We start from the raw sequence: 26,916 nt of genomic DNA, 5'->3' as shown, positions 1-26,916 counted from the left end.
TTCCTCTCTCTGACCTCCCTCGCTTTCTCTCCTTCCCTCTCTCTGACGTCCTTCGCTCTCTCACTCTCTCTCCATCCCTCTGACCTCCGTCGCTCTCTCTCCCTCCCTCTCTCTGTCCTCCCTCTCTCTCTCTTGGTCCATCTCTCTGACCTCCTTCACTCAGTCTCCCTCCCACTCTCTGACATCCCTCGCTCTCTCTCCCTCCCTCTCTCCGACCTCCCTCACTCTCTCTCCCTCCCTCTGACCTGCCTCTCTCTAGCCTCCCTCCCTTTCTCTGACCTGCCTCTCTGTAGCCTCCCACCATCACTCTGACCTCCCTCTCTCTGACCTCCCTCCCTCTCTCTCCCTCCCTCTCTCTGACCTCCCTCCCTCTCTCTCCCTCCCTCTCTCTGACCTCCTTCGCTATCAAGCCCACCCCCTCTCTGTTCTACCTCGTTAGCTCTTCCTCTCTCTCTGTCCTCCCTCACTCGCTCTCCCTCACTCTAAATGACCTCCATCGCTCACTCTGCCTCCCTCTCTCTTACCTCACTCGTTCTCTCCCTTTCTCGCTCTCTCTGACCTCGCTCGCTCTCTCTCCGTTCCTCTCTATGACCTCCTTCACACTCTTTCCCTCCCTCTCTCTGACCTCCCTCTCTCTGACCTCCCTCCCTCTGACCTCCCTCACTCTCACTCCCTCCCTCTCTCGGACTTCGCTCGCTCTCACTCCCTCCCTCTCTCTGACCTCCCTCGCTTTCTCTCCCTCCCACTCACTGTTCTCCATCGCTCTCTCTGACCTCCCTACTCGCTCTGACCTCCCTCGCTCTCTCTCCCTCCCTCTCTCTTACCTCCCTCTCTCTCTCTCCCTCCCTCTCACTGACTTCCCTCGCTCTCTCCCTCCCTCTCTCTGACCTCCCTCGACCTCTCTCCCTCCCTGTCTCTGACCACCCTTGCTCTCTCTCCCTCACTCTCACTGTCTTCCCTCGCTCTCTCCCTCCCTCTTTCTGACCTCCCTTGCTCTCCCTCCCTCCCTCTCTCTGACCTCCCTCGCTCTCTCTCCCTCCCTCTCTCTGACCTCCATCACTCTCTCCCTCCCTCTCTCAGACCTGCCTCTCTCTAGCCTCCAACCCTCTCTCAGACCTCCCTCTCTCTGACCTCCCTCCCTCTCTCTCCCTCCCTCTCTCTGACCTCCCACGCTCTCTCTCCCTCCCTCTCTCTGACCTCCTTCGCTATCAAGCCCACCCTCTCTCTGTTCTACCTCGTTAGCTCTTCCTCTCTCTCTGTCCTCCCTCACTCGCTCTCCCTTACTCTAAATGAAGTCCATCGCTTGCTCTGCTTCCCTCTCTCTGACCTCCCTCGCTCTTTTCATCCCTCTCACTCTGACCTCCCTCTCTCTGACCTCCCTCTCACTCTCTGACCTTCCTCGCTTGCTCTACCTTCCTCTCTCTGACCTCCCTCGCTTTCTCTCCTTCCCTCTCTCTGACGTCCTTCGCTCTCTCACTCTCTCTCCATCCCTCTGACCTCCGTCGCTCTCTCTCCCTCCCTCTCTCTGTCCTCCCTCTCTCTCTCTTCGTCCCTCTCTCTGACCTCCTTCACTCAGTCTCCCTCCCACTCTCTGACATCCCTCGCTCTCTCTCCCTCCCTCTCTCCGACCTCCCTCACTCTCTCTCCCTCCCTCTGACCTGCCTCTCTCTAGCCTCCCTCCCTTTCTCTGACCTGCCTCTCTGTAGCCTCCCTCCCACTCTCGGACCTCCATCTCTCTGACCTCCCTCCCTCTCTCTCCCTCCCTCTCTCTGACCAGCCTCTCTCTAGCCTCCCACCCTCTCTCGGACCTCCCTCTCTCTGACCTCCCTCCCTCTCTCTCCCTCCCTATCACTGACCTCCCTCCCTCTCTCTCCCTCCCTCTCTCTGACCTCCTTCGCTATCAAGCCCACCCCCTCTCTGTTCTACCTCGTTAGCTCTTCCTCTCTCTCTGTCCTCCCTCACTCGCTCTCCCTCACTCTAAATGACCTCCATCGCCCACTCTGCCTCCCTCTCTCTTACCTCACTCGTTCTCTCCCTTTCTCGCTCTCTCTGACCTCCTTCGCTCTCTCTCCGTTCCTCTCTATGACCTCCTTCACACTCTTTCCCTCCCTCTCTCTGACCTCCCTCTCTCTGACCTCCCTCCCTCTGACCTCCCTCGCTCTCACTCCCTCCCTCTCACTGACCTCCCTCGCTTTCTCTCCCTCCCACTCACTGTTCTCCATCGCTCTCTCTGACCTCCCTACTCGCTCTGACCTCCCTCGCTCTCTCTCCCTCCCTCTCTCTTACCTCCCTCGCTCTCTCTCCCTCCCTCTCACTGACTTCCCTCGCTCTCTCCCTCCCTCTCTCTGACCTCCCTCGATCTCTCTCCCTCCCTGTCTCTGACCACCCTTGCTCTCTCTCCCTCACTCTCACTGTCTTCCCTCGCTCTCTCCCTCCCTCTTTCTGACCTCCCTCGCTCTCCCTCCCTCCCTCTCTCTGACCTCCATCACTCTCTCCCTCCCTCTCTCAGACCTGCCCCTCTCTAGCCTCCAACGCTCTATCTGACCTCCCTCTCTCTGACCTCCCTCCCTCTCTCTCCCTCCCTCTCTCTGACCTCCCTCCCTCTCTCTCCCTCCCTCTCTCTGACCTCCTTCGCTATCAAGCCCACCCCCTCTCTGTTCTACCTCGTTAGCTCTTCCTCTCTCTCTGTCCTCCCTCACTCGCTCTCCCTCACTCTAAATGACCTCCATCGCTCGCTCTGCCTCCCTCTCTCTGAACTCGCTCGTTCTCTCCCTCCCTCGCTCTCTCTGACCTCCCTCGCTCTCTCTTACCTCCCTCGATCTCTCTCCCTCCCTCTTTCTGACCTCCCTCGCTCTCCCTCACTCATTCTCTCTCACATCCCTTGCTCTCTCTCCCTCCCTCTCTCTGACCTCCCTCGCTCTCTTCTTCCCTCTCTCTCTGACCTCCCTCTCTCTGAACTCCCTCCCCCTGACCTCCCTCACTCTCACTCCTTACCTCTCTCGGACTTCCCTCAACCTCCCTCGCTGTCACTCCCTCCCTCTCACTGACCTCCCTCGCTCTTTCTCCCTCCCACTCACGGACCTCCATCGCTCGCTCTGACATCCCTCACTCTCTCTGACCTCCCTCGCTTTCTCTCCCTCCCACTCACTGTTCTCCATCGCTCTCTCTGACCTCCCTACTCGCTCTGACCTCCCTCGCTCTCTCTCCCTCCCTCTCTCTTACCTCCCTCGCTCTCTCTCCCTCCCTCTCACTGTCTTCCCTCGCTCTCTCCCTCCCTCTCTCTGACCTCCATCACTCTCTCCCTTCCTCTCTCAGACCTGACTCTCTCTAGCCTCCAACCCTCTCTCAGACCTCCCTCTCTCTGACCTCCCTCCCTCTCTCTCCCTCCGTCTCTCTGACCTCCCTCCCTCTCTCTCCCTCCCTCTCTCTGACCTCCTTCGCTATCAAGCCCACCCCCTCTCTGTTCTACCTCGTTAGCTCTTCCTCTCTCTCTGTCCTCCCTCACTCGCTCTCCCTCACTCTAAATGACCTCCATTGCTCGCTCTGCCTCCCTCTCTCTGACCTCACTCGTTCTCTCCCTCCCTCGCTCTCTCTGACCTCCCTCGTTCTCTCTGACCTCCCTCTCTCACTCTCCGTTCCTCTCTATGACCTCCCTCGCACTCTTTCCCTCCCTCTCTCTGACCTCCCTCTCTCTGACCTCCCTCCCTCTGACCTCCCTCACTCTCACTCCCTCCCTCTCTCGGACTTCCCTCGCTCTCACTCCCTCCTTCTCTCTGACCTCCCTCGCTTTCTCTCCCTCCCACTCACTGATATCCATCGCTCTCTCTGACCTCCCTACTCGCTCTTACCTCCCTCGCTCTCTCTCCCTCCCTCTCACTGACTTCCCTCGCTCTCTCCCTCCCTCTCTCTGACCTCCCTCGATCTCTCTCCCTCCCTGTCTCTGACCTCCCTTGCTCTCTCTCCCTCCCTCTCACTGTCTTCCCTCACTCTCTCCCTCCCTCTTTCTGACCTCCCTCGCTCTCCCTCACTCATTCTCTCTCACATCCCTTGCTCTCTCTCCCTCCCTCTCTCTGACCTCCCTCGCTCTCTTCTTCCCTCTCTCTCTCTGACCTCCCTCTCTCTGAACTCCCTCCCCCTGACCTCCCTCACTCTCACTCCTTACCTCTCTCGGACTTCCCTCAACCTCCCTCGCTGTCACTCCCTCCCTCTCACTGACCTCCCTCACTCTTTCTCCCTCCCACTCACTTTCCTCCATCGCTCGCTCTGACCTCCCTCACTCTCTCTGACCTCCCTCATTCTGTCCTTCTCTCTCTCTTAGCTCCCTCACTCTCTCACCCTCCCTCTCTCTGACCTCCCTCACTCTCTCTCACTCCCTCTCTCTCACATCCCTCACTCTCTCTCCCTCCCTCTCTCTGACCTTCCTCGGTCTCTTCTTCCCCCTCTCTCTCTGACCTCCCTCTCACTCTCTGACCACCCTCGCTCGCTCTATCTTCCTCTCTCTGACCTCCCTCGCTTTCTCTCCTTCCCTCTCTCTGACGTCCTTCGCTCTCTCACTCTCTCTCCATCCCTCTCTCTGACCTCCGTCGCTCTCTCTACCTCCCTCTCTCTTTCCTCCCTTTCTCTCTCTTTGTCCCTCTCTCTGACCTCCTTCACTCGGTCTCCCTCCTACTCTCTGACCTCCCTCGCTCTCTCTCCCTCCCTCTCTCTGACATCCCTCGCTCTCCCACCCCCTTCTCTCAGGCCTACTTCGCTCTCTCTCCCTCCATCTCTCACCCTGCCTCTCTGACCTCCCTAGCTCTCTGTGCCCTCCCTCACTCCCTCTCCCTCCCTCTCTCTCACTCTGTCTCTATTTCTGACCTCCCTTCCTCTCTCTGACCTCCCTCGCTCTCTCTCCCACCCTCTCTCTGACCTCCATCACTCTCTCCCTCCCTCTCTCAGACCTCCCTCGCTCTCTCTCCCTCCCTCTCTCTGACCTGCCTCTCTCCAGCCACCCTCCCTCGCTTGGACCTCCCTCTCTCTGACCTCCCTCCGTCTCTCTTCCTCCCTCTCTCTGACCTCCCTCGCTGTCTCTCTCTCCCTCGCTTTCTGTGACATCCCTCACTCTCTCCCTCGGTCTCTCTGACCTCCCTCGCTCTCTTCCCCTCACTCGCTCTCTCTCCTTCCCTCTCTCTGACCTCATTCCTTCTCTCTCCCTCCCTCTCTCTGACCTCCCTTGCTCTCTCTCCCTCTCTCTGACCTCCCTCGCTAACTCTCCCTCTTACTCTCTGACCTCCCTCGCTCTCTCTCCCTCCCTCTCTCTGACCTCCCTCGCTCTCTCTCCCTAATCTCGATGACCTCCCTCGCTCTCTCCCTCCGTCTCTCTGACCACCCTCGCTCTAACTCCCGCGCTCTCTCTGACCTCGATCACTTTCTCTCCCTCTCTGACCTCCCTCGCTCTCTCTCCTCTCTCTGACCTCCCTTACTCTCTCTGACCTCATTCGCTCCCTCTCCATCTCACTGACCTCCCTCCCTCTCTCTCCCTCTCTCTGGCCTCCATCACTCTCCCTCCCTCTCTCTGACCTCCCTTGCTCTCTCTCCCTCTCTGTGACCACCCTCGCTCGCTCTCCCTCCCTCTCTCTGACCTCCCTCGCTCTCTCTCCCTCTCTCTGACCTCCCTCGCTCTCTCTCTGTCCTCCCTCGCTCTCTCGTTCTGACCTCCTTCCCTCACTTTCTTTGATCTCTCTCACTCCCTCTGATCTCTCTCACTCTGATCCATCGACCTGTAGGTTTCTACAGCACAGAAGGAGATCATTCAGTCCATCGTGTCCCCACTGCTCACAAAGGATCTGACTTCACTAATCCCTCCCTTGCTCTCTCTCTTTCCCTCTCTCTCCCTCTCTCTCTCTGTCCTCCCTCCCTCTCTCTGACCTCCCTCGCTCTCTCTCCCTCCCTCTCTCTGACCTCCTTCGCTCTCTCGGACCTCGCACGCTCTCTCTCCCTCCGTCTCTCTGACCTCCCACGCTCTCTCTCCCTCCCTCTCTCTGACCTCCCTCTTTCTAGCCTCCCTCCCTCTCGCGGACCTCCCTCTCTCTGAATACCTTCGCTATCAACCCCTCCCTCTCTCTGACCTACCTCGCTAGCTCTCCCTCTTTGACCTCCCTCACTCGTTCTCCCTCACACTATCTGACCTCCTTCGCTCTCTCTGACCTCCCTCGCTCTGTCTACTCTCTCTGAGCTCCCTCACTCTCTCTCCCTCTCTCTTACCTCATTCGCACTCTCTCCCCCTCACTGACCTCCCTCGCTCTCACTCCCTCTCTCTGACCTCCCTCACTCTCTCTCCTTCCCTCGGTCTCTGACATCCCTCGCTCCCTCTCCCTCCCTCTCTCTGACCTCCCTCCCTCACTCGCTCCCTCTCTCAGACCTCCCTCGCTCACTTTCCCTCCCTCTCTCTGACCTCCCTCGCTCTCTCTACATCCCTTGTTCTCACCCTCCCTCTCTCTGACCTCCCTCGCTAACTTTCCCTCCGTCTCTCTGACCTCCCTCGCTCTCTCTACCTCCCTTGCTCTCACCCTCCCTCTCTCTGACCTCCCTCGCTCTCTTTGACCGCTCTCGCTCTCACTCCCTCCCTTTCCCTCCCTCTCACTGACATCCCTCCCTCTTTCTGACCTCCCTGCCTCTCTCTGACCTCCCTCACTCTGACCTCCCTAGCTCTCTCTCCGTCCGTCTCTCTGACCTCCCTCACTCTCTCTCCCTCTTTCTCTCTGACCTCCCTCCCACTCTCTGATCTCCCTCCTTCTCTCTCCCTCCTGCTTTCTGTCATCCCTCGCTTTCTCTCCTCTCTCTGACTTCCCTCACTCTCTCTGACCTCATTCGCTCCCTCTCCATCTCAATGACCTCCCTCCCTCTCTCTCCCTCTCTATGACCTCCATCGCTCTCCCTACCTCTCTCTGACCTCCCTTGCACTCTCTCCCTCTCTCTGACCACCCTCGCTCGCTCTCCCTCCCTCTCTCTGACCTCCCTCGCTCTCTCTCCCTCTCTCTGACCTCCCGCGCTCTCTCTCTGTCCTCCCTCGCTCTCTCGTTCTGACCTCCTTCCCTCACTGTCTTTGATCTCTCTCACTCCCTCTGATCTCTCTCACTCTGATCCATCGACCTGTAGGTTTCTACAGCACAGAAGGAGATCATTCAGTCCATCGTGTCCCCACTGCTCAAAAAGGATCTGACTTCACTAATCCCTCCCTTGCTCTCTCTCCCTCGCTCTCTCTCCCTCTCTCTCTCTGACCTCCTTCGCTCTCTCAGACCTCCCACGCTCTCTCTCCCTCCCTCTCTCTGACCTCCCTCGCTTTCTCTCCCTCCCTCTCTCTGACCTCCCTCTCTCTAGCCTCCCTCCCTCTCTCGGACCACCCTATCTCTGAACACCTTCGCTATCAACCCCTCCCTCTCTCTGACATACCTCGCTAGCTCTCCCTCTCTGACCTCCCTCATTCGCTCTCCCTCACACTATCTGACCTCCTTCGCTCTCTCTGACCTCCCTCGCTCTCTCTACTCTCTCTGACCTCCCTCACTCTCTCGCCCTCTCTCTTACCTCATTCGCACTCTTTCCCCCTCACTGACCTCCCTCGCCCTCACTCCCTCTCTCTGACCTCCCTCACTCTCTCTCCTTCTCTCTGACCTCCCTCTCTCTCTCTCCCTCCCTCGCTCTCTGATCTCCCTTGCTCTCTCTCCCTCCCTCTCTCTGACCTCCCTCCCTCACTCCCTCCCTCTCTCTGACCTCCCTCGCTCACTTTCCCTCCCTCTCTCTGACCTCCCTCGCTCTCTTTGACCGCCCTCGCTCTCTATTCCTTCCTTTACCTCCCTTTCAGTGACATCCCTCCTTCTCTCTGACCTCCCTCCCTCTCTCACCTTCCCTCTTTCTGACCTCCCAGCCTCTCTCTGACCTCCCTCGCTCTGACCCTAGCTCTCTCTCCGTCCGTCTCTCTGACCTCCGTCACTCTCTCTCCCTCCCTCTCTCTGACCTCCCTCCCACACTCTGATCTCCCTCTTTCTCTCTCCCTCCTGCTTTCTGTCCTCTCTCACTTCTCTCCGTTCATCTCTATGACATCTCTCGCACTGTCTCCCTCCCTCTCACCGACCTCCCTCTCTCTGACCTCCCTCCCTCTGATCTCCCTCACTCTCATTCCCTCTCTCTATCAGACTTCCGTCGCTCTCTCAACCTCCCTCGCTTTCAATCCCTCCCTCTCTCTGACCTCCCTCGCTCTCTCTCCCTCCCACTCACTGACCTCCATCGCTCTCTCTGACCTCCCTCGCTCTCTCTGACCTCCCTTGCTCTCTCCCCCTCACTTCTCTGACCTCCCTCCCTCACTCCCTCCCTCTCTCTGACCTCCCTCGCTCACTTTCCCTCCCTCTCTCTGACCTCCCTCGCTCTCTCTCCCTCTCTCTGACCTCCCTCGCTCTCTCTCTGTCCTCCCTCGCTCTCTCGTTCTGACCTCCTTCCCTCACTGTCTTTGATCTCTCTCACTCCCTCTGATCTCTCTCACTCTGATCCATCGACCTGTAGGTTTCTACAGCACAGAAGGAGATCATTCAGTCCATCGTGTCCCCACTGCTCAAAAAGGATCTGACTTCACTAATCCCTCCCTTGCTCTCTCTCCCTCGCTCTCTCTCCCTCTCTCTCTCTGTCCTCCCTCCCTCTCTCTGACCTCCCTCGCTCTCTCTCCCTCCCTCTCTCCGACCTCCCTCGCTCTCTCGGACCTCCCACGCTCTCTCTCTCCCTCCCTCTCTCTGACCTCCCTCGCTTTCTCTCCCTCCCTCTCTCTGACCTCCCTCTCTCTAGCCTCCCTCCCTCTCTCGGACCACCCTATCTCTGAACACCTTCGCTATCAACCCCTCCCTCTCTCTGACATACCTCGCTAGCTCTCCCTCTCTGACCTCCCTCATTCGCTCTCCCTCACACTATCTGACCTCCTTCGCTCTCTCTGACCTCCCTCGCTCTCTCTACTCTCTCTGACCTCCCTCACTCTCTCGCCCTCTCTCTTACCTCATTCGCACTCTTTCCCCCTCACTGACCTCCCTCGCCCTCACTCCCTCTCTCTGACCTCCCTCACTCTCTCTCCTTCTCTCTGACCTCCCTCTCTCTCTCTCCCTCCCTCGCTCTCTGATCTCCCTTGCTCTCTCTCCCTCCCTCTCTCTGACCTCCCTCCCTCAATCCCTCCCTCTCTCTGACCTCCCTCGCTCACTTTCCCTCCCTCTCTCTGACCTCCCTCGCTCTCTTTGACCGCCCTCGCTCTCTATTCCTTCCTTTACCTCCCTTTCAGTGACATCCCTCCTTCTCTCTGACCTCCCTCCCTCTCTCACCTTCCCTCTTTCTGACCTCCCAGCCTCTCTCTGACCTCCCTCGCTCTGACCCTAGCTCTCTCTCCGTCCGTCTCTCTGACCTCCGTCACTCTCTCTCCCTCCCTCTCTCTGACCTCCCTCCCACTCTCTGATCTCCCTCTTTCTCTCTCCCTCCTGCTTTCTGTCCTCTCTCACTTCTCTCCGTTCATCTCTATGACATCTCTCGCACTGTCTCCCTCCCTCTCACTGACCTCCCTCTCTCTGACCTCCCTCCCTCTGATCTCCCTCACTCTCATTCCCTCTCTCTATCAGACTTCCGTCGCTCTCTCAACCTCCCTCGCTTTCAATCCCTCCCTCTCTCTGACCTCCCTCGCTCTCTCTCCCTCCCACTCACTGACCTCCATCGCTCTCTCTGACCTCCCTCGCTCTCTCTGACCTCCCTTGCTCTCTCCCCCTCACTTCTCTGACCTCCCTCCCTCACTCCCTCCCTCTCTCTGACCTCCCTCGCTCACTTTCCCTCCCTCTCTCTGACCTCCCTCGCTCTCTCTACCTCCCTTGCTCTCACCCTCCCTCTCTCTGACCTCCCTCACTCTCTTTGATCGCTCTCGCTCTCACTCCCTCCCTTTCCCTCCCTCTCACTGACATCCCTCCCTCTCTCTGTCCTCCGTCCCTCTCTCACCCTCCCTCTTTCTGACCTCCCTGCCTCTCTCTGACCTCCCTCGCTCTGACCTCCCTAGCTCTCTCTCCCTCCATCTCTCTGACCTCCCTCACTCTCTCTCCCTCCCTCTCTCTGAGCTCCCTCCCACTCTGTGATCTCCCTCCTTCTCTCTCCCTCCTGCTTTCTGTCCTCCCTCACTCTCTCTCCTCTCTCTGACCTCCCTCACTCTCTCTGACCTCATTCGCTCCCTCTCCATCTCACTGACCTCCCTCCCTCTCTCTCCCTCTCTCTGACCTCCATCGCTCTCCCTACCTCTCTCTGACCTCCCTTGCGCTCTCTCCCTCTCTCTGACCACCCTCGCTCGCTCTCCCTCCCTCTCTCTGACCTCCCTCGCTCTCTCTCCCTCTCTCTGACCTCCCTCGCTCTCTCTCTGTCCTCCCTCGCTCTCTCGTTCTGACCTCCTTCCCTCACTGTCTTTGATCTTTCTCACTCCCTCTGATCTCTCTCACTCTGATCCATCGACCTGTAGGTTTCTACAGCACAGAAGGAGATCATTCAGTCCATCGTGTCCCCACTGCTCAAAAAGGATCTGACTTCACTAATCCCTCCCTTGCTCTCTCTCCCTCGCTCTCTCTCCCTCTCTCTCTCTGTCCTCCCTCCCTCTCTCTGACCTACCTCGCTCTCTCTCCCTCCCTCTCTCTGACCTCCTCTGCTCTCTCGCACCTCCCACGCTTTCTCTCCCTCCCTCTCTCTGACCTCCCTCTCTCTAGCCTCCCTCCCTCTCTCGGACCACCCTCTCTCTGAACACCTTCGCTATCAACCCCTCCCTCTCTCTGACCTACCTCGCTATCTCTCCCTCTCTGACCTCCCTCACTCGCTCTCCCTCACACTATCTGACCTCCTTCGCTCTCTCTGACCTCCCTCGCTCTCTCTACTCTCTCTGACCTCCCTCACTCTCTCTCCCTATCTCTTACCTCATTCGCACTCTCTCCCTCTCTCTGACCACCTTCGCTCTCTCGGACCTCCCACGCTCTCTCTCCCTCCCTCTCTCTGACCTCCCTCGCTTTCTCTCCCTCCCTCTCTCTGACCTCCCTCTCTCTAGCCTCCCTCCCTCTCTCGGACCACCCTCTCTCTGACCTCCTTCACTATCAACCCGTCCCTCTCTCTGACCTACCTCGCTTGCTCTCCCTCTCTGACCTCCCTCATTCGCTCTCCCTCACACTATCTGACCTCCTTCGCTCTCTCTGACATCCCTCGCTCTCTCTACTCTCTCTGACCTCCCTCACTCTCTCGCCCTCTCTCTTACCTCATTCGCACTCTTTCCCCCTCACTGACCTCCCTCGCTCTCACTCCCTCTCTCTGACCTCCCTCACTCTCTCTCCTCTCTGACCTCCCTCTCTCTCTCTCCCTCCCTCGTTCTCTGATCTCCCTTGCTCTCTCTCCCTCCCTCTCTCTGACCTCCCTCCCTCACTCCCTCCCTCTCTCTGACCTCCCTCGCTCACTTTCCCTCCCTCTGTCTGACCTCCCTCACTCTCTCTCCCTCCCTTGCTCTCACCCTCCCTCTCTCTGACCTCCCTCGCTCTCTTTGACCGCCCTCGCTCTCTATCCCTTCCTTTACCTCCCTTTCAGTGACATCCCTCCTTCTCTCTGACCTCCCTCCCTCCCTCACCCTCCCTCTTTCTGACCTCCCAGCCTCTCTCTGACCTCCCTCGCTCTGACCTCCCTCGCTCTCTCTCCGTCCGTCTCTCTGACCTCCCTCACTCTCTCTCCCTCTCTCTCTCTGACCTCCCTCCCTCTCTCTGACCTCCCTCGCTCTCTCTACATCCCTTGTTCTCACCCTCCCTCTCTCTGACCTCCCTCGCTCACTTTCCCTCCCTCTCTCTGACCTCCCTCGCTCTCTCTACCTCCCTTGCTCTCACCCTCCCTCTCTCTGACCTCCCTCGCTCTCTTTGACCGCTCTCGCTCTCACTCCCTCCCTTTCCCTCCCTCTCACTGACATCCCTCCCTCTTTCTGACCTCCCTGCCTCTCTCTGACCTCCCTCGCTCTGACCTCCCTAGCTCTCTCTCCCTCCGTCTCTCTGACCTCCCTCACTCTCTCTCCCTCTCTCTCTCTGACCTCCCTCCCACTCTCTGATCTCCCTCCTTCTCTCTCCCTCCTGCTTTCTGTCCTCCCTCGCTTTCTCTCCTCTCTCTGACTTCCCTCACTCTCTCTGACCTCATTCGCTCCCTCTCCATCTCAATGACCTCCCTCCCTCTCTCTCCCTCTCTATGACCTCCATCGCTCTCCCTACCTCTCTCTGACCTCCCTTGCTCTCTCTCCCTCTTTCTGACCACCCTCGCTCGCTCTCCCTCACTCTCTCTGACCTCCCTCGCTCTCTCTCCCTCTCTCTGACCTCCCGCGCTCTCTCTCTGTCCTCCCTCGCTCTCTCGTTCTGACCTCCTTCCCTCACTGTCTTTGATCTCTCTCACTCCCTCTGATCTCTCTCACTCTGATCCATCGACCTGTAGGTTTCTACAGCACAGAAGGAGATCATTCAGTCCATCGTGTCCCCACTGCTCAAAAAGGATCTGACTTCACTAATCCCTCCCTTGCTCTCTCTCCCTCGCTCTCTCTCCCTCTCTCTCTCTGTCCTCCCTCCCTCTCTCTGACCTCCCTCGCTCTCTCTCCCTCCCTCTCTCTGACCTCCTTCGCTCTCTCGGACCTCCCACGCTCTCTCTCCCTCCCTCTCTCTGACCTCCCTCGCTTTCTCTCCCTCCCTCTCTCTGACCTCCCTCTCTCTAGCCTCCCTCCCTCTCTCGGACCACCCTATCTCTGAACACCTTCGCTATCAACCCCTCCCTCTCTCTGACATACCTCGCTAGCTCTCCCTCTCTGACCTCCCTCATTCGCTCTCCCTCACACTATCTGACCTCCTTCGCTCTCTCTGACCTCCCTCGCTCTCTCTACTCTCTCTGACCTCCCTCACTCTCTCGCCCTCTCTCTTACCTCATTCGCACTCTTTCCCCCTCACTGACCTCCCTCGCCCTCACTCCCTCTCTCTGACCTCCCTCACTCTCTCTCCTTCTCTCTGACCTCCCTCTCTCTCTCTCCCTCCCTCGCTCTCTGATCTCCCTTGCTCTCTCTCCCTCCCTCTCTCTGACCTCCCTCCCTCACTCCCTCCCTCTCTCTGACCTCCCTCGCTCACTTTCCCTCCCTCTCTCTGACCTCCCTCGCTCTCTTTGACCGCCCTCGCTCTCTATTCCTTCCTTTACCTCCCTTTCAGTGACATCCCTCCTTCTCTCTGACCTCCCTCCCTCTCTCACCTTCCCTCTTTCTGACCTCCCAGCCTCTCTCTGACCTCCCTCGCTCTGACCCTAGCTCTCTCTCCGTCCGTCTCTCTGACCTCCGTCACTCTCTCTCCCTCCCTCTCTCTGACCTCCCTCCCACTCTCTGATCTCCCTCTTTCTCTCTCCCTCCTGCTTTCTGTCCTCTCTCACTTCTCTCCGTTCATCTCTATGACATCTCTCGCACTGTCTCCCTCCCTCTCACTGACCTCCCTCTCTCTGACCTCCCTCCCTCTGATCTCCCTCACTCTCATTCCCTCTCTCTATCAGACTTCCGTCGCTCTCTCAACCTCCCTCGCTTTCAATCCCTCCCTCTCTCTGACCTCCCTCGCTCTCTCTCCCTCCCACTCACTGACCTCCATCGCTCTCTCTGACCTCCCTCGCTCTCTCTGACCTCCCTTGCTCTCTCCCAATCACTTCTCTGACCTCCCTCCCTCACTCCCTCCCTCTCTCTGACCTCCCTCGCTCACTTTCCCTCCCTCTCTCTGACCTCCCTCACTCTCTCTCCCTCCCTCTCTCTGAGCTCCCTCCCACTCTGTGATCTCCCTCCTTCTCTCTCCCTCCTGCTTTCTGTCCTCCCTCACTCTCTCTCCTCTCTCTGACCTCCCTCACTCTCTCTGACCTCATTCGCTCCCTCTCCATCTCACTGACCTCCCTCCCTCTCTCTCCCTCTCTCTGACCTCCATCGCTCTCCCTACCTCTCTCTGACCTCCCTTGCTCTCTCTCCCTCTCTCTGACCACCCTTGCTCGCTCTCCCTCCCTCTCTCTGACCTCCCTCACTCTCTCTCCCTCTCTGACCTCCCTCGCTCTCTCTCTGTCCTCCCTCGCTCTCTCGTTCTGACCTCCTTCCCTCACTGTCTTTGATCTCTCTCACTCCCTCTGATCTCTCTCACTCTGATCCATCGACCTGTAGGTTTCTACAGCACAGAAGGAGATCATTCAGTCCATCGTGTCCCCACTGCTCAAAAAGGATCTGACTTCACTAATCCCACCCTTTGCTCTCTCTCCCTCGCTCTCTCTCCCTCTCTCTCTCTGTCCTCCCTCCCTCTCTCTGACCTACCTCACTCTCTCTCCCTCCCTCTCTCTGACCTCCTCTGCTCTCTCGCACCTCCCACGCTTTCTCTCCCTCCCTCTCTCTGACCTCCCTCTCTCTAGCCTCCCTCCCTCTCTCGGACCACCCTCTCTCTGAACACCTTCGCTATCAACCCCTCCCTCTCTCTGACCTACCTCGCTATCTCTCCCTCTCTGACCTCCCTCACTCGCTCTCCCTCACACTATCTGACCTCCTTCGCTCTCTCTGACCTCCCTCGCTCTCTCTACTCTCTCTGACCTCCCTCACTCTCTCTCCCTATCTCTTACCTCATTCGCACTCTCTCCCTCTCTCTGACCACCTTCGCTCTCTCGGACCTCCCACGCTCTCTCTCCCTCCCTCTCTCTGACCTCCCTCGCTTTCTCTCCCTCCCTCTCTCTGACCTCCCTCTCTCTAGCCTCCCTCCCTCTCTCGGACCACCCTCTCTCTGACCTCCTTCGCTATCAACCCCTCCCTCTCTCTGACCTACCTCGCTAGCTCTCCCTCTCTGACCTCCCTCATTCGCTCTCCCTCACACTATCTGACCTCCTTCGCTCTCTCTGACCTCCCTCGCTCTCTCTACTCTCTCTGACTTCCCTCACTCTCTCGCCCTCTCTCTTACCACATTCGCACTCTTTCCCCCTCACTGACCTCCCTCGCTCTCACTCCCTCTCTCTGACCTCCCTCACTCTCTCTCCTCTCTGACCTCCCTCTCTCTCTCTCCCTCCCTCGCTCTCTGATCTCCCTTGCTCTCTCTCCCTCCCTCTCTCTGACCTCCCTCCCTCACTCCCTCCCTCTCTCTGACCTCCCTCGCTCACTTTCCCTCCCTCTGTCTGACCTCCCTCACTCTCTCTCCCTCCCTTGCTCTCACCCTCCCTCTCTCTGACGTCCCTCGCTCTCTTTGACCGCCCTCGCTCTCTATCCCTTCCTTTACCTCCCTTTCAGTGACATCCCTCCTTCTCTCTGACCTCCCTCCCTCCCTCACCCTCCCTCTTTCTGACCTCCCAGCCTCTCTCTGACCTCCCTCGCTCTGACCTCCCTCGCTCTCTCTCCGTCCGTCTCTCTGACCTCCCTCACTCTCTCTCCCTCTCTCTCTCTGACCTCCCTCCCACTCTCTGATCTCCCTCCTTCTCTCTCCCTCCTGCTTTCTGTCCTCTCTCACTCTCTCTCCGTTCATCTCTATGACATCTCTTGCACTGTCTCCTTCCCTCTCACTGACCTCCCTCTCTCTGACCTCCCTCCCTCTGATCTCCCTCACTCTCATTCCCTCTCTCTCTCGGACATCCGTCGCTCTCTCAACCTCCCTCGCTTTCACTCCCTCCCTCTCTCTGACCTCCCTCGCTCTCTCTCCCTCCCACTCACTGACCTCCATCGCTCTCTCTGACCTCCCTCGCTCTCTCCGACCTCCCTTGCTCACTCTCCCTCCCTTTCTCTGACCTCCCTCTCTCTCTCCCTCCCTCTCTCTGACCACCCTCGCTCTCCCTCCCTCCCTATCACTGACTTCCCTCGCTCGCTCTCCCTTCCTCTCTCTGACCTCCCTCGCTTTCTCTCCTTCCCTCCCTCTGATGTCCTTCGCTCCTTCACTCCTCTCCATCCCTCTCTCTGACCTCCCTCGCTCTCTCTCCTTTCCTCTCGATGACCTCCCTCGCCCCTCTCCCTCCCTCTCCCTGCCATCCCTCACTCTGACCTCCCTCCCTCTGACCTCCTACACTCTCACTCCCTCACTCTCTCGGACTTCCCTCGCTCTCTCAACCTCCCACCTCACACTCCCTCCCTCTCTCTGACATCCCTCACTCTCTCTCCCTCCCGCTCACTGACCTGCATCGCTCTCTCTGACCTCCCTCGCTCTCTCTCCCTTTCTTACCTCCCTCGCTCTCTCTCCCTCTCTGACCTCCCTCGCTCTCTCTCCCGCCCTCTCTCTGACCTCCCTCGCTCTCTCGCCTCCCTCTCACTCACTTCCCTCGCTCTCTCTCTCTAAATCTCTGACCTCCCTCGCTCTCTCTCACTCCCTCTCTCTCTCCTCCCTCGCTCTCTCTCCCACCCTCTCTCTGACCTCCCTCGCTCTCTACTTCCCTCTCTCTCTCTGATTTCCCTCTCACTCTCTGACCTACCTCGCTCGCTCTCACTTCCTCTCTCTGACCTCCCTCGCTTTCTATCCTTCCCTGTCTCTGACGTCCTTCGCTATCTCACTTTCTCTCCATCCCTCTCTCTGACCTCCGTCGCTCTCTCTCCCTCCCTCTCTCTGTCCTCCCTCGCTCTCTCTCCGTCCATCTCTCTGACCTCCTTCACTCACTCTCCCTCCCACTCTTGACCTCCCTCGCTCTCTCTCCCTCCCTCTCTCTCCCTCCCTCCCTCTCTCTGACCTCCCTCGCTCTCTCTCACTCCCTCTCTCTGACCTCCCTCCCTCTCCCTCCCTCCCTCTCTCTGACCACCCTCACTTTCTCCCTCCCTCTCTCTGACCTCCCTCGCTCTCTCTCCCGCCCTCTCTCTGACCTCCATCAATCTCTCCCTCTCTCTCGGACCTCCCTCTCTCTCTCTCCCTCCCTCTGACCTGGCTCTCTCTGGCCTCCCTCCCTCTCTTGGACCTCCCTCTCTCTGACCTCCCTCCCTCTCTCTCCCTACCTCTATCTGACCTCCTTCGCTATCAAGCCCACCCTCTCTCTGACCTATCTCGTTAGCTCTTCCTCTCTCTCTGTCCTCCCTCACACTCTCCCTCACTCTAAATGACCTCCATCGCTCGCTCGCCCTCCCTCTCTCGGACCTCCCTCGCTCTCTCGGACCTCCCTCGCTCTCTCTGACCTCCCTTCCTCTCTCTCCCTCCCTTTCTCTGACCTCCCTCGCTCTCTCCCTCCCTCTCTCTGACCTCCATCGCTCTCTCTCCCTCCCTCTCTCTGACCTCCCTCGCTTTCTCTCCTTCCCTCCCTCTGATGTCTTTTGCTCCTTCACTCTCTCTCCATCCCTCTCTCTGACCTCCCTCGTTACTCTCCCTCGATCTCTCTGACCTCCCTCTCTCTGACCTCCCTCCCTCTGACCTCCTTCAATCTCAGTCCCTCCCTAACTCGGACTTCCGTCGCTCTCTCAACCTCCCTCGCTCTCACTCCCTCCCTCTCTCTGACATCCGTCGCTCTCTCTCGCTCCCACTCACTGACCTCCAATGCTCTCCCTGACCTCACTCACTCTCTCTCCCTCTCATACCTCCCTCGCTCTCTCTCCCTCTCTGACCTCCCTCCCTCTCCCTCCCTCCCTCTCTCTGACCTCACTCGCTCTCTCGCCACCCTCTCACTGACTTCCCTCACTCTCTCCCTCCCTCTCTCTGACCTCCCTCGCTCTCCCTCCCTCTTTCTCTCCCTCCCTCTCTCGGACCTCCCTCGCTCTCTCTCCCTCCCTCTCTCTGACCTCCTTCGCTCTCTCTCCCTCCCTCTCTCTGACCTCCCACTCTCTAGCCTCCCTCCCACTCTCGGACCTCCCTCTCACTGACCTCCTTCACTATCAACCCCTCCCTCTCTCTGACCTACCTCGCTAGCTCTCCCTCCCTGACCTCCCTCACTCACTCTCCCTCACTCTATCTGACCTCCATCGCTCGCTCTCCCTCCCTCTCTCTGACCTCCATCGCTCTCTCTCCCTCCCTCGCTCTCTCTGACCTCCCTCGCTCTCTGTGACCTCCCTCGCTCTCTCCCTCCCTCTGATCTCCCTCGCTCTCTCCCCCTTCCTCTCTCTGACCTCCCTCGCTCTCTCCCTCTGACCTCCCTCACTCTCTCTCCCTCACTCTCTCTGAGCTCCCTCACTCTCCCTGCCTCCCTCTCTCTGACCTTCCTCACTCTCCCTCCCTCTTTCTCTCCCTCCCTCTCTCGGACCTCCCTCGCTCTCTCTCCCTCCCTCGCTCTGACCTCCTTCGCTCTCTCTCCCTCCCTCTCTCTGACCTCCCACTCTCTAGCGTCCCTTCCACTCTCGGACCTCCCTCTCACTGACCTCCTTCACTATCAACCCCTCCCTCTCTCTGACCTACCTCGCTAGCTCTCCCTCCCTGACCTCCCTCACTCACTCTCCCTCACTCTATCTGACCTCCATCGCTCGCTCTCCCTCCCTCTCTCTGACCTCCCTCGCTCTCTCTCCCTCCCTCGCTCTCTCTGACCTCCCTCGCTCTCTGTGACCTCCCTCGTTCTCTCTCCCTCCCTCTGATCTCCCTCGCTCTCTCCCTCTTCCTCTCTCTGACCTCCCTCGCTCTCTCCCTCTGACCTCCCTCACTCTCTCTCCCTCACTCTCTCTGAGCTCCCTCACTCTCCCTGCCTCCCTCTCTCTGACCTCCCTCACTCTCTCCCTCCCTCTCTCTGACATCCCTCGCTCTCTCTCCCTCCCTCTCTCTGACCTCCATCACTCTCTCCCTCTCTCTCTCGGACCTCCCTCGCTCTCTCTCCCTCCCTCTGACCTGCCTCTCTCTAGCCTCGCTCTTTCTCTCTGACCTGCCTCTCTCTAGCCTCCCTCCCTCTCTCTGACCTCCCTCGCTCTCTCTCCTCTCTCTGACCTCCCTCACTCTCTCTGACCTCATTCTCTCTCTCTCCATCTCACTCACCTCCCTCCCTCTCTCTCCCTCTCTCTGACATCCGTCGCTCTCCCTCCCTCTCTCTGACCTCCCTCGTTCTCTTTCCCTCTCTGACCTCTGTTGCTCTCTCTCTGACCTCCCTCGCTCTCTACGTCTCTGACCTCCCTCGCTCTTTCTCTGTCCTCCCTAACTCTCTCTCTGACCTCCTTCCCTCACTCTCTTTGATCTCTCTCACTCTCTCTGATCTCTCTCATTCTGATCCATAGACCTGTAGGTGTCTACAGCTCAGAAGGAGATCATTCAGTCCATCGTATCCCCACCCTCAACAAGGATCTGACTTCACTAATCCCTCCCTCGCTCTTTCTCCTTCCCTCTCTCTGTCCTCCCTCTCTATGTCCTCCCTCGCTCTCCCTCCCTCCCTCTCTCTGACCTCCCTCGCTCTCCCTCCCTCTTTCTCTCCCTCCCTCTCTCGGACCTCCCTCACTCTCTCTCCCTCCCTCGCTCTGACCTCCTTCGCTCTGTCTCCCTCCCTCTCTCTGACCTCCCTCTCTCTAGCCTCCCTCCCACTCTCGGACCTCCCTCTCTCTGACCTCCTTCACTATCAACCCCTCCCTCTCTCTGACCTACCTCGCTAGCTCTCCCTCCCTGACCTCCCTCACTCACTCTCCCTCACTCTATCTGACCTCCATCGCTCGCTCTCCCTCCCTCTCTCTGACCTCCCTCGCTCTCTCTCCCTCCCTCGCTCTCTCTGACCTCCCTCGCTCTCTGTGACCTCCCTCGCTCTCTCCCTCTGACCTCCCTCACTCTCTCTCCCTCACTCTCTCTGAGCTCCCTCACTCTCCCTGCCTCCCTCTCTCTGACCTCCCTCACTCTCTCCCTCCCTCTCTCTGACATCCCTCGCTCTCTCTCCCTCCCTCTCTCTGACCTCCATCACTCTCTCCCTCTCTCTCTTGGACCTCCCTCGCTCTCTCTCCCTCCCTCTGACCTGCCTCTCTCTAGCCTCGCTCTTTCTCTCTGACCTGCCTCTCTCTAGCCTCCCTCCCCCTCTCGGACCTCATTCGCTCTCTCTCCATCTCACTCCCTCTGACCTCCATCACTCTCTCCCTCTCTCTCTCGGACCTCCCTCGCTCTCTCTCCCTCCCTCTGACCTGCCTCTCTCTAGCCTCGCTCTTTCTCTCTGACCTGCCTCTCTCTACCCTCCCTCCCTCTCTCTGACCTCCCACGCTCTCTCTCCTCTCTCTGACCTCCCTCATTCTCTCTGACCTCATTCTCTCTCTCTCCATCTCACTCACCACCCTTCCTCTCTCTCCCTCTCTCTGACCTCCCTCGCTCTCTCTCCCTCTCTCTGACCTCCCTCGATCTCCCTCCCTCTCTCTGACCTCCCTCGCTCTCTACGTCTCTGACCTCCCTCGCTCTCTCTCTGTCCTCCCTCGCACTCTCTCTGACCTCCTTCCCTCACTCTCTTTGATCTTTCTCACTCTCTCTGATTTCTCTCACTCTGATCCATAGACCTGTAGGTGTCTACAGCACAGAAGGAGATCATTCAGTCCATCCGGTCCCCACCGACATCGTGTCCCCACGCCCCCCGACAGAGTGGCCCCCCTCCCCGTCCCCCCTCCCTCGCTCTCTCTGACCTCCCTCACACTCTGTGACCTCCCTCGCTCTCTCCCTCCCTCTGACCTCTCTCTCTCTCTCCCCCTCCCCCTCTCTGACCTCCCTCGCTCTCACCCTCTGACCTCACTCGCTCTCTCTCCCTCACTCTCTCTGAGCTCCCTTACTCTCCCTCCCTCCCTCTCTCTGACCTCCCTCACTCTCTCCCTCCATCTCTCTGACCGCCCTCGCTCTCTCTCCCTCCCTCTCTCTGACCTCCATCACTCTCTCCCTCTCTCTCTCGGACCTCCCTCGCTCTCTCTCCCTCCCTCTTATCTACCTCTCTCTAGCATCGCTCTTTCTCTCTGACCTGCCTCTCTCTAGCCACCCTCCCTCTCTCTGACCTCCCTCACTCTCTATGTCTCTGACCTCCCTCGCTCTCTCTCTGTCCTCCCTCACTCTCTCTCTGACGTCCTTCCCTCGGGCTCTCTCCCTCCCTCTGACCTGCCTCTCTCTAGCCGCGCTCTTTCTCTCTGACCTGCCTCTCTCTAGCCTCCCTCCGTCTCTCTGACCTCATTCGCTCTCTCTCCATCTCACTCCCTCTGACCTCCATCACTCTCTCCCTCTCTCTCTCGGACCTCCCTCGCTCTCTCTCCCTCCCTCTGACCTGCCTCTCTCTAGCCTCCCTCCCTCTCTCTGACCTCCCTCGCTCTCTCTCCTCTCTCTGACCTCCCTCACTCTCTCTGACCTCCCTCGCTGTCTCTCCCTCTATCTGACCTCCCTCGCTCTCTCTCCCTCTCTCTGACCTCCCTCGTTCTCTCTCCCTCTCTGACCTCTGTTGCTCTCTCTCTCTGACCTCCCTCGCTCTCTATGTCTCTGACCTCCCTCGCTCTCTCTCTGTCCTCCCTCACTCTCTCTCCCTCCCTCTCTCTGACCTCCCTCGCTCTCTCTCCCTAATCTCTCTGACCTCCCTCGCTCTCTCTCCCTCTCTCTGACCTCCCTCACTCTCTCTCCTCTCTCTGACCTCGCTCATTCTCTCTGACCTCAATCGCTCTCTCTCCATCTCACTCACCTCCCTCCCTCTCTCTCCCTCTCTCTGACCTCCCTTGCTCTCTCTCCTTCTCTCTGACCTCCCTTGCTCTCCCTCCCTCTCTCTGACCTCCCTCGTTCTCTCTCCCTCTCTGACCTCTGTTGCTCTCTCTCTCTGACCTCCCTCGCTCTCTATGTCTCTGTCCTCCCTCGCTCTCTACGTCTCTGACCTCCCTCGCTCTCTCTCTGTCCTCCCTCGCTCTCTCTCTGACCTCCTTCCCTCACTCTCTTTGATCTCTCTCACTCTCTCTGATCTCTCTCATTCTGATCCATAGACCTGTAGGTGTCTACAGCACAGAAGGAGATCATTCAGTCCATCGTGTCCCCACCCTCAAGAAGAATCTGACTTCACTAATCCCTCCCTCGCTCTCTCTCCTTCCCTCTCTCTGTCCTCCCTCTCTCTGTCCTCCCTCGCTCTCCCTCCCTCCCTCTCTCTGACCTCCCTCGCTCTCCCTCCCTCTTTCTCTCCCTCCCTCTCTCGGACCTCCCTGGCTCTGTCTCCCTCCCTCTCTCTGACCTCCTTCGCTCTCTCTCCCTCCCTCTCTCTGACCTCCTTCACTATCAACCCCTCCCTCTCTCTGACCTACCTCGCTAGCTCTCCCTCCCTGACCTCCCTCACTCACTCTCCCTCACTCTATCTGACCTCCATCGCTCGCTCTCCCTCCCTCTCTCTGACCTCCCTCGCTCTCTCTCCCTCCCTCGCTCTCTCTGACCTCCCTCGCTCTTTGTGACCTCCCTCGCTCTCTCCCTCCCTCTGACCTCCCTCGCTCTCTCCCCCTCCCTCTCTCTGACCTCCCTCGCTCTCTCTCCCTCACTCTCTCTGAGCTCCCTCGCTCTCTCCCTCCCTCTCTCTGACCTCCCTCGCTCGCTCTCCCTCCCACTCTCTGACCTCACTTGCTCTCTCTCCCTCCCTCTCTCTGACCTCCCTCGCTTTCTCTCCCTCTCATTGGCTTCCCTCACTCTCTCTCCCTCTCTCTGACCTCCCTCGCGCTCTCTCCCTCTCTGACTTCCCTCGCTCTCTCTCCCTCTTTTACCTCCCTCTCTCTCTCTCTGACTGAGTCAACCACCCACCCCTCCCCCCGACTGAATCTCCCCCCCCTTCCCGTTCCCCGCGACTGAGTCGCCCCGCCCTCCCCCCAACCCACCTGGGTCGCCCCCACTCCCCCTCCCCCCTACTGAGACGCCTGCCCTCCCCCTCCCCCCGAATGAGTTGCCCCACCTCTCCTTCCCCCCGACTGAGCCACCCCCATCCCTCTCTCCCCGACTGAGTCGCACCCCCTCCCCCGCCCACCCTCCCCGACCCCCTGACTGAGCCGCCCCTCCTCCCCACGACTGAGTTGCCCCTCCTCCCCCTCCCCTAGACTGAGTCGCCCCCCTCTCCCCCGATCTGAGTCGCCCCCCCTCCACCTCAACCCGAATGAGTCGCCCCACCTCCCCCTCCCCATTCTGAGTCGCCCCCTCCTTCCCCCCGTCTGAGTCGCCCCCACTCCACCTCCCCCCGACCGAGTTGCCCCCCCTCACCCTCTCCCCTCCTGGATCGCCACCCCCCTCCTAACCGCCGACTGAGTCGCCGCCCCCCTCCCCGTCCCCCTGACTGAGTCGACCCCCATCCCCCCGACTGAGTCGCCCCCCGACTGAGTCGCCCCCTCCCCCTACCCCCGACTGAGTCGCCCCCCTCCACCTCCCCCTGACTGAGTCCCAGCCCCTCCCCCCGACTGAGTCACCCCACCCACTCCCCGACTGAGTCACCCCCGCTCTCCATCCCCCCGAATAAGTCGCCACCCTCCCCTCCCCCCGACTGAGTCGCCCCCCCACAACTCCCCCGGACTGAGTTGCTCCCCCTCCCCCACCCCTTCCCCCCGACCGAGTCGCCCACCCTCCAACTCCCACCGACTGATTTGCCCCCTTCCCACTTCTCCCGACTGAGTCGCTCCCCCTCCCCCCGACTGATTGGCCCCCCTTCCCCTCCCCTGACTGAGTCGCCCACCCCACTCCCCCGACTGAGTCGACCCCTCCCTCCGACTAAGTTGCCCCCCCTACCCCCGACTGAGTCGGCCCCCTTCCCCCTCACCCGATTGAGTCGCTCTCCTCCCTCCGACTGAGTCGACCCCCTTACCACTCCACCCGACTGAGTTGCCCCCCATTCCCCTGCACCCGACTGAGTGGCCCCCCCTTCCCCCTCCCTCTGACTGAGTCATCCACCTTCCCCCTCCCCCCAACTGAGTCGCCATCCTCCCTCCAACTGAGTCACCCCCCTTCCCCCTCCCCCAGACTGAGGCGCCCCTCCTCACCCCCCATCTGAGTTGCCCCCCAACCCTCACCCCTCCTGGATCGCCCGCCCTCTCCCAACTGCGAACTGAGTTGCCCCCCCTTCCCCTCCCCCCGAGTGACTCTCCCCCTTCCCCCTCCCCCGACTGAGTCACTCCCTCCCCCTGACTGAGTAGCCTGCCCCTCCCCGTTCCGCCACCTGAGTCGCCCCCCCTCCACCTCCCCCCGACTGAGTCGCCAGCATTCTCTCTCCCCCCGACTGAGTCGCCCCCCAATCCCCCCGATTGAGTCTCGCCTCCCTCCCCCTCCACCCAACTGAGTCCCCCCTCCCCCTCCCCCAACTGATTCGCCCCCCACACCCTCCCCCAACTGCGTCGCCCCCCTCCCCCCAACCGACTGAGTCACCCCCACTCCCCCTCCCCCCTACTGAGATGCCTGCCCTCCCCTTCCCCCCGACTGAGTAGCCCCACCTTCACCTCTCCCCGACTGAGTTGCGCCTCCCTCCACCTCCATCCAACTGAGTCGAACCGCTCCCCCTCCCTCCGACTGAGTCTCCCCCCCGACTGAGTTGCCCCCTCCCTCTGCCTCCGCCGACTGAGTCGCCAGCATTCTCCCACCACCCAACTGAGTCACCCCCCAGTCCCCCACCCCCCGACTGAGTTGCCCCCCCGCCACCCAACAGAGTCGACCCCCCTCCCCCTCCCCCCGACTGAGTCGCCCCCTGTTCACCTCCCCCCAACTGAGTTGCCCCCCTCCACCTCCATCCGACTGACTCGCCGCCCTCCCCACTAATGAGTAGCCCCCCACTGGCCCAATGAGTCGCCCCCTCCCCCTCCCCCGACTGAATTGCCCCACCTACCCCTCCCCCCAACTGAGTCACCCACCTTCCCCCTCCACCCAAGTGAGTCGCTCCCCCTCCCAATCCTCCCACTGACTGTGTCGCCCCACCCTCCCCCAGACTGAGATGCCCCCCTCCCCCAGACAGAATCTCCCCCCAACCCCCTCCCCCCAACTGTGTCGGCCCCCCTTGACTGAGTCGTCCCCACGCCTCCCCCCGACAGAGTGGCCCCCCCTCCCCGTCCCCCCGACTGAGTTGACACCCGTCCCCCCAACTGAGTCGCCACCCCTCCCACTCCCCCCGACGGACTCGCACCCCACTCCCCCCGATTGAGTCTCGCCTCCCTCCCCCTCCACCCAACTGAGTCCCCCCACCCCCTCCCCCAACTGATTCGCCCCACACACCCTCCCCCAAATGCGTCGCCCCCCTCCCCCCAACCGACTGAGTCACCCCACTCCCCCTCCCCCCTACTGAGATGCCTGCCCTCCCCTTCCCCCCGACTGAGTAGCCCCACCTTCACCTCTCCCCGACTGAGTTGCGCCTCCCTCCACCTCCATCCAACTGAGTCGAACCGCTCCCCCTCCCTCCGACTGAGTCGCCCCCCCGACTGAGTCGCCCCCCCCTCTGCCTCCGCCGACTGAGTCGCCAGCATTCTCCCACCACCCAACTGAGTCACCCCCCAGTCCCCCAACCCCCGACTGAGTTGCCCCCCCGCCACCCAACAGAGTCGACCCCCCTCCCCCTCCCCCCGACTGAGTCGCCCCCCGTTCACCTCCCCCTAACTGAGTTGCCCCCCTCCACCTCCATCCGACTGACTCGCCGCCCTCCCCACTAATGAGTAGCCCCCCACTGGCCCAATGAGTCGCCCCCTCCCCCTCCCCCGACTGAGTTGCCCCACCTACCCCTCCCCCCAACTGAGTCACCCACCTTCCCCCTCCACCCAAGTGAGTCGCTCCCCTCCCAATCCTCCCACTGACTGTGTCGCCCCACCCTCCCCCAGACTGAGATGCCCCCCTCCCCCAGACAGAATCTCCCCCCAACCCCCTCCCCCCAACTGTGTCGGCCCCCCTTGACTGAGTCGTCCCCACGCCTCCCCCCGACAGAGATGTACCCCCTCCCCCTCCCCCGACTGAGTCGCCCCACTCCCCCGCCCCCGACTGAGTCGCACCCACTCCCCCTCCCTCGACTGAGTCGCCCCCCCCAGCTCCCCCGACTGAGACACTCCCCCTCCCCCTCCCCCCAACAGCGTCGCCCCCCCTCCCCCGACTGAGTCACCCCCCTCCCCCTGCCCCGACTGAGTCGCCCCCCCTCCACCTCCCCCCGACTGAGTCGACCCCCCCTCCCCCCGACTGACTCGCCCCCCCTCCACCCGACTGAGTCGCACCCCTCCCACCAAACACAGATTGAGTCGCCCCCTCCCCCTCCCCTGACTGATTCGCCCTTGTCCCTCTGACTGAGTCGCCCCTACCCCCGACTGAGTCGCCCCCCTCCCCCTCCCCCCGACTGAGTCGCCCCCCTCCCCCTCCCCCCCTGACTGAGTCGCCCCCCCTCCCCCTCCCCCTGACTGAGTCGCCCCCCTCCCCCTCCCCCCGACTGATTCGCCCCCCCTCCCCCTCCCCCCGACTGAGTCGCCCCCCAGGACCCTCCCCCCGACTGAGTCGCCCCCCAGGACCCTCCCCACGACTGAGTCGCCCCACCTTCCCCTCCCCCAAAACAAGTCTCTCCCCCCAATGATTAAGCCCCACATCCCCCGACTGAGTTGACACCCCTCCCTCTTCCCCGGACTGAGTCGCCCGCCCCTCGCCCTCCCACCGAATGAGTCGCCCGCCCCTCGCACTCCACCCGACTGAGTCGCACCCCGCTCCCCCTACCCCTGACTGAGTCGGACCCCTCCCCCACCGCCCGACTAAGTCGCCCCCCCCTCCCCCTCCCCCGGACTGAGTCGCGCCCCCTCCCCCTCCCCACCGACTGAGTCGCGCCCCCTGCCCCTCCCCCCGACTGACTCGACCCACCCTCCCCGGCCTTGAATGAGTCACCCCCCCGTCCCCCCGACTGAGCCCCCCCGCTTCCCGTCCCCCGACTGAGTCACGCCCCCTCCCCCAGACTGAGTCGCACCCCCTCCCCCAAACTGAGTCGCTCCCCCTCCCCCCAACTGAGTCGCCCCCACACCACCTCCCCCTGACTGAGTCGCCCCCAACTCCCCCCGACTGAGTCGCCCACCATCCCCCT

This window comes from Carcharodon carcharias, chromosome 8 (genome assembly GCF_017639515.1).
Source record: "Carcharodon carcharias isolate sCarCar2 chromosome 8, sCarCar2.pri, whole genome shotgun sequence".
Taxonomy (NCBI): Eukaryota; Metazoa; Chordata; class Chondrichthyes; order Lamniformes; family Lamnidae; genus Carcharodon; species Carcharodon carcharias.
This window is presented reverse-complemented; position numbering follows the sequence as displayed.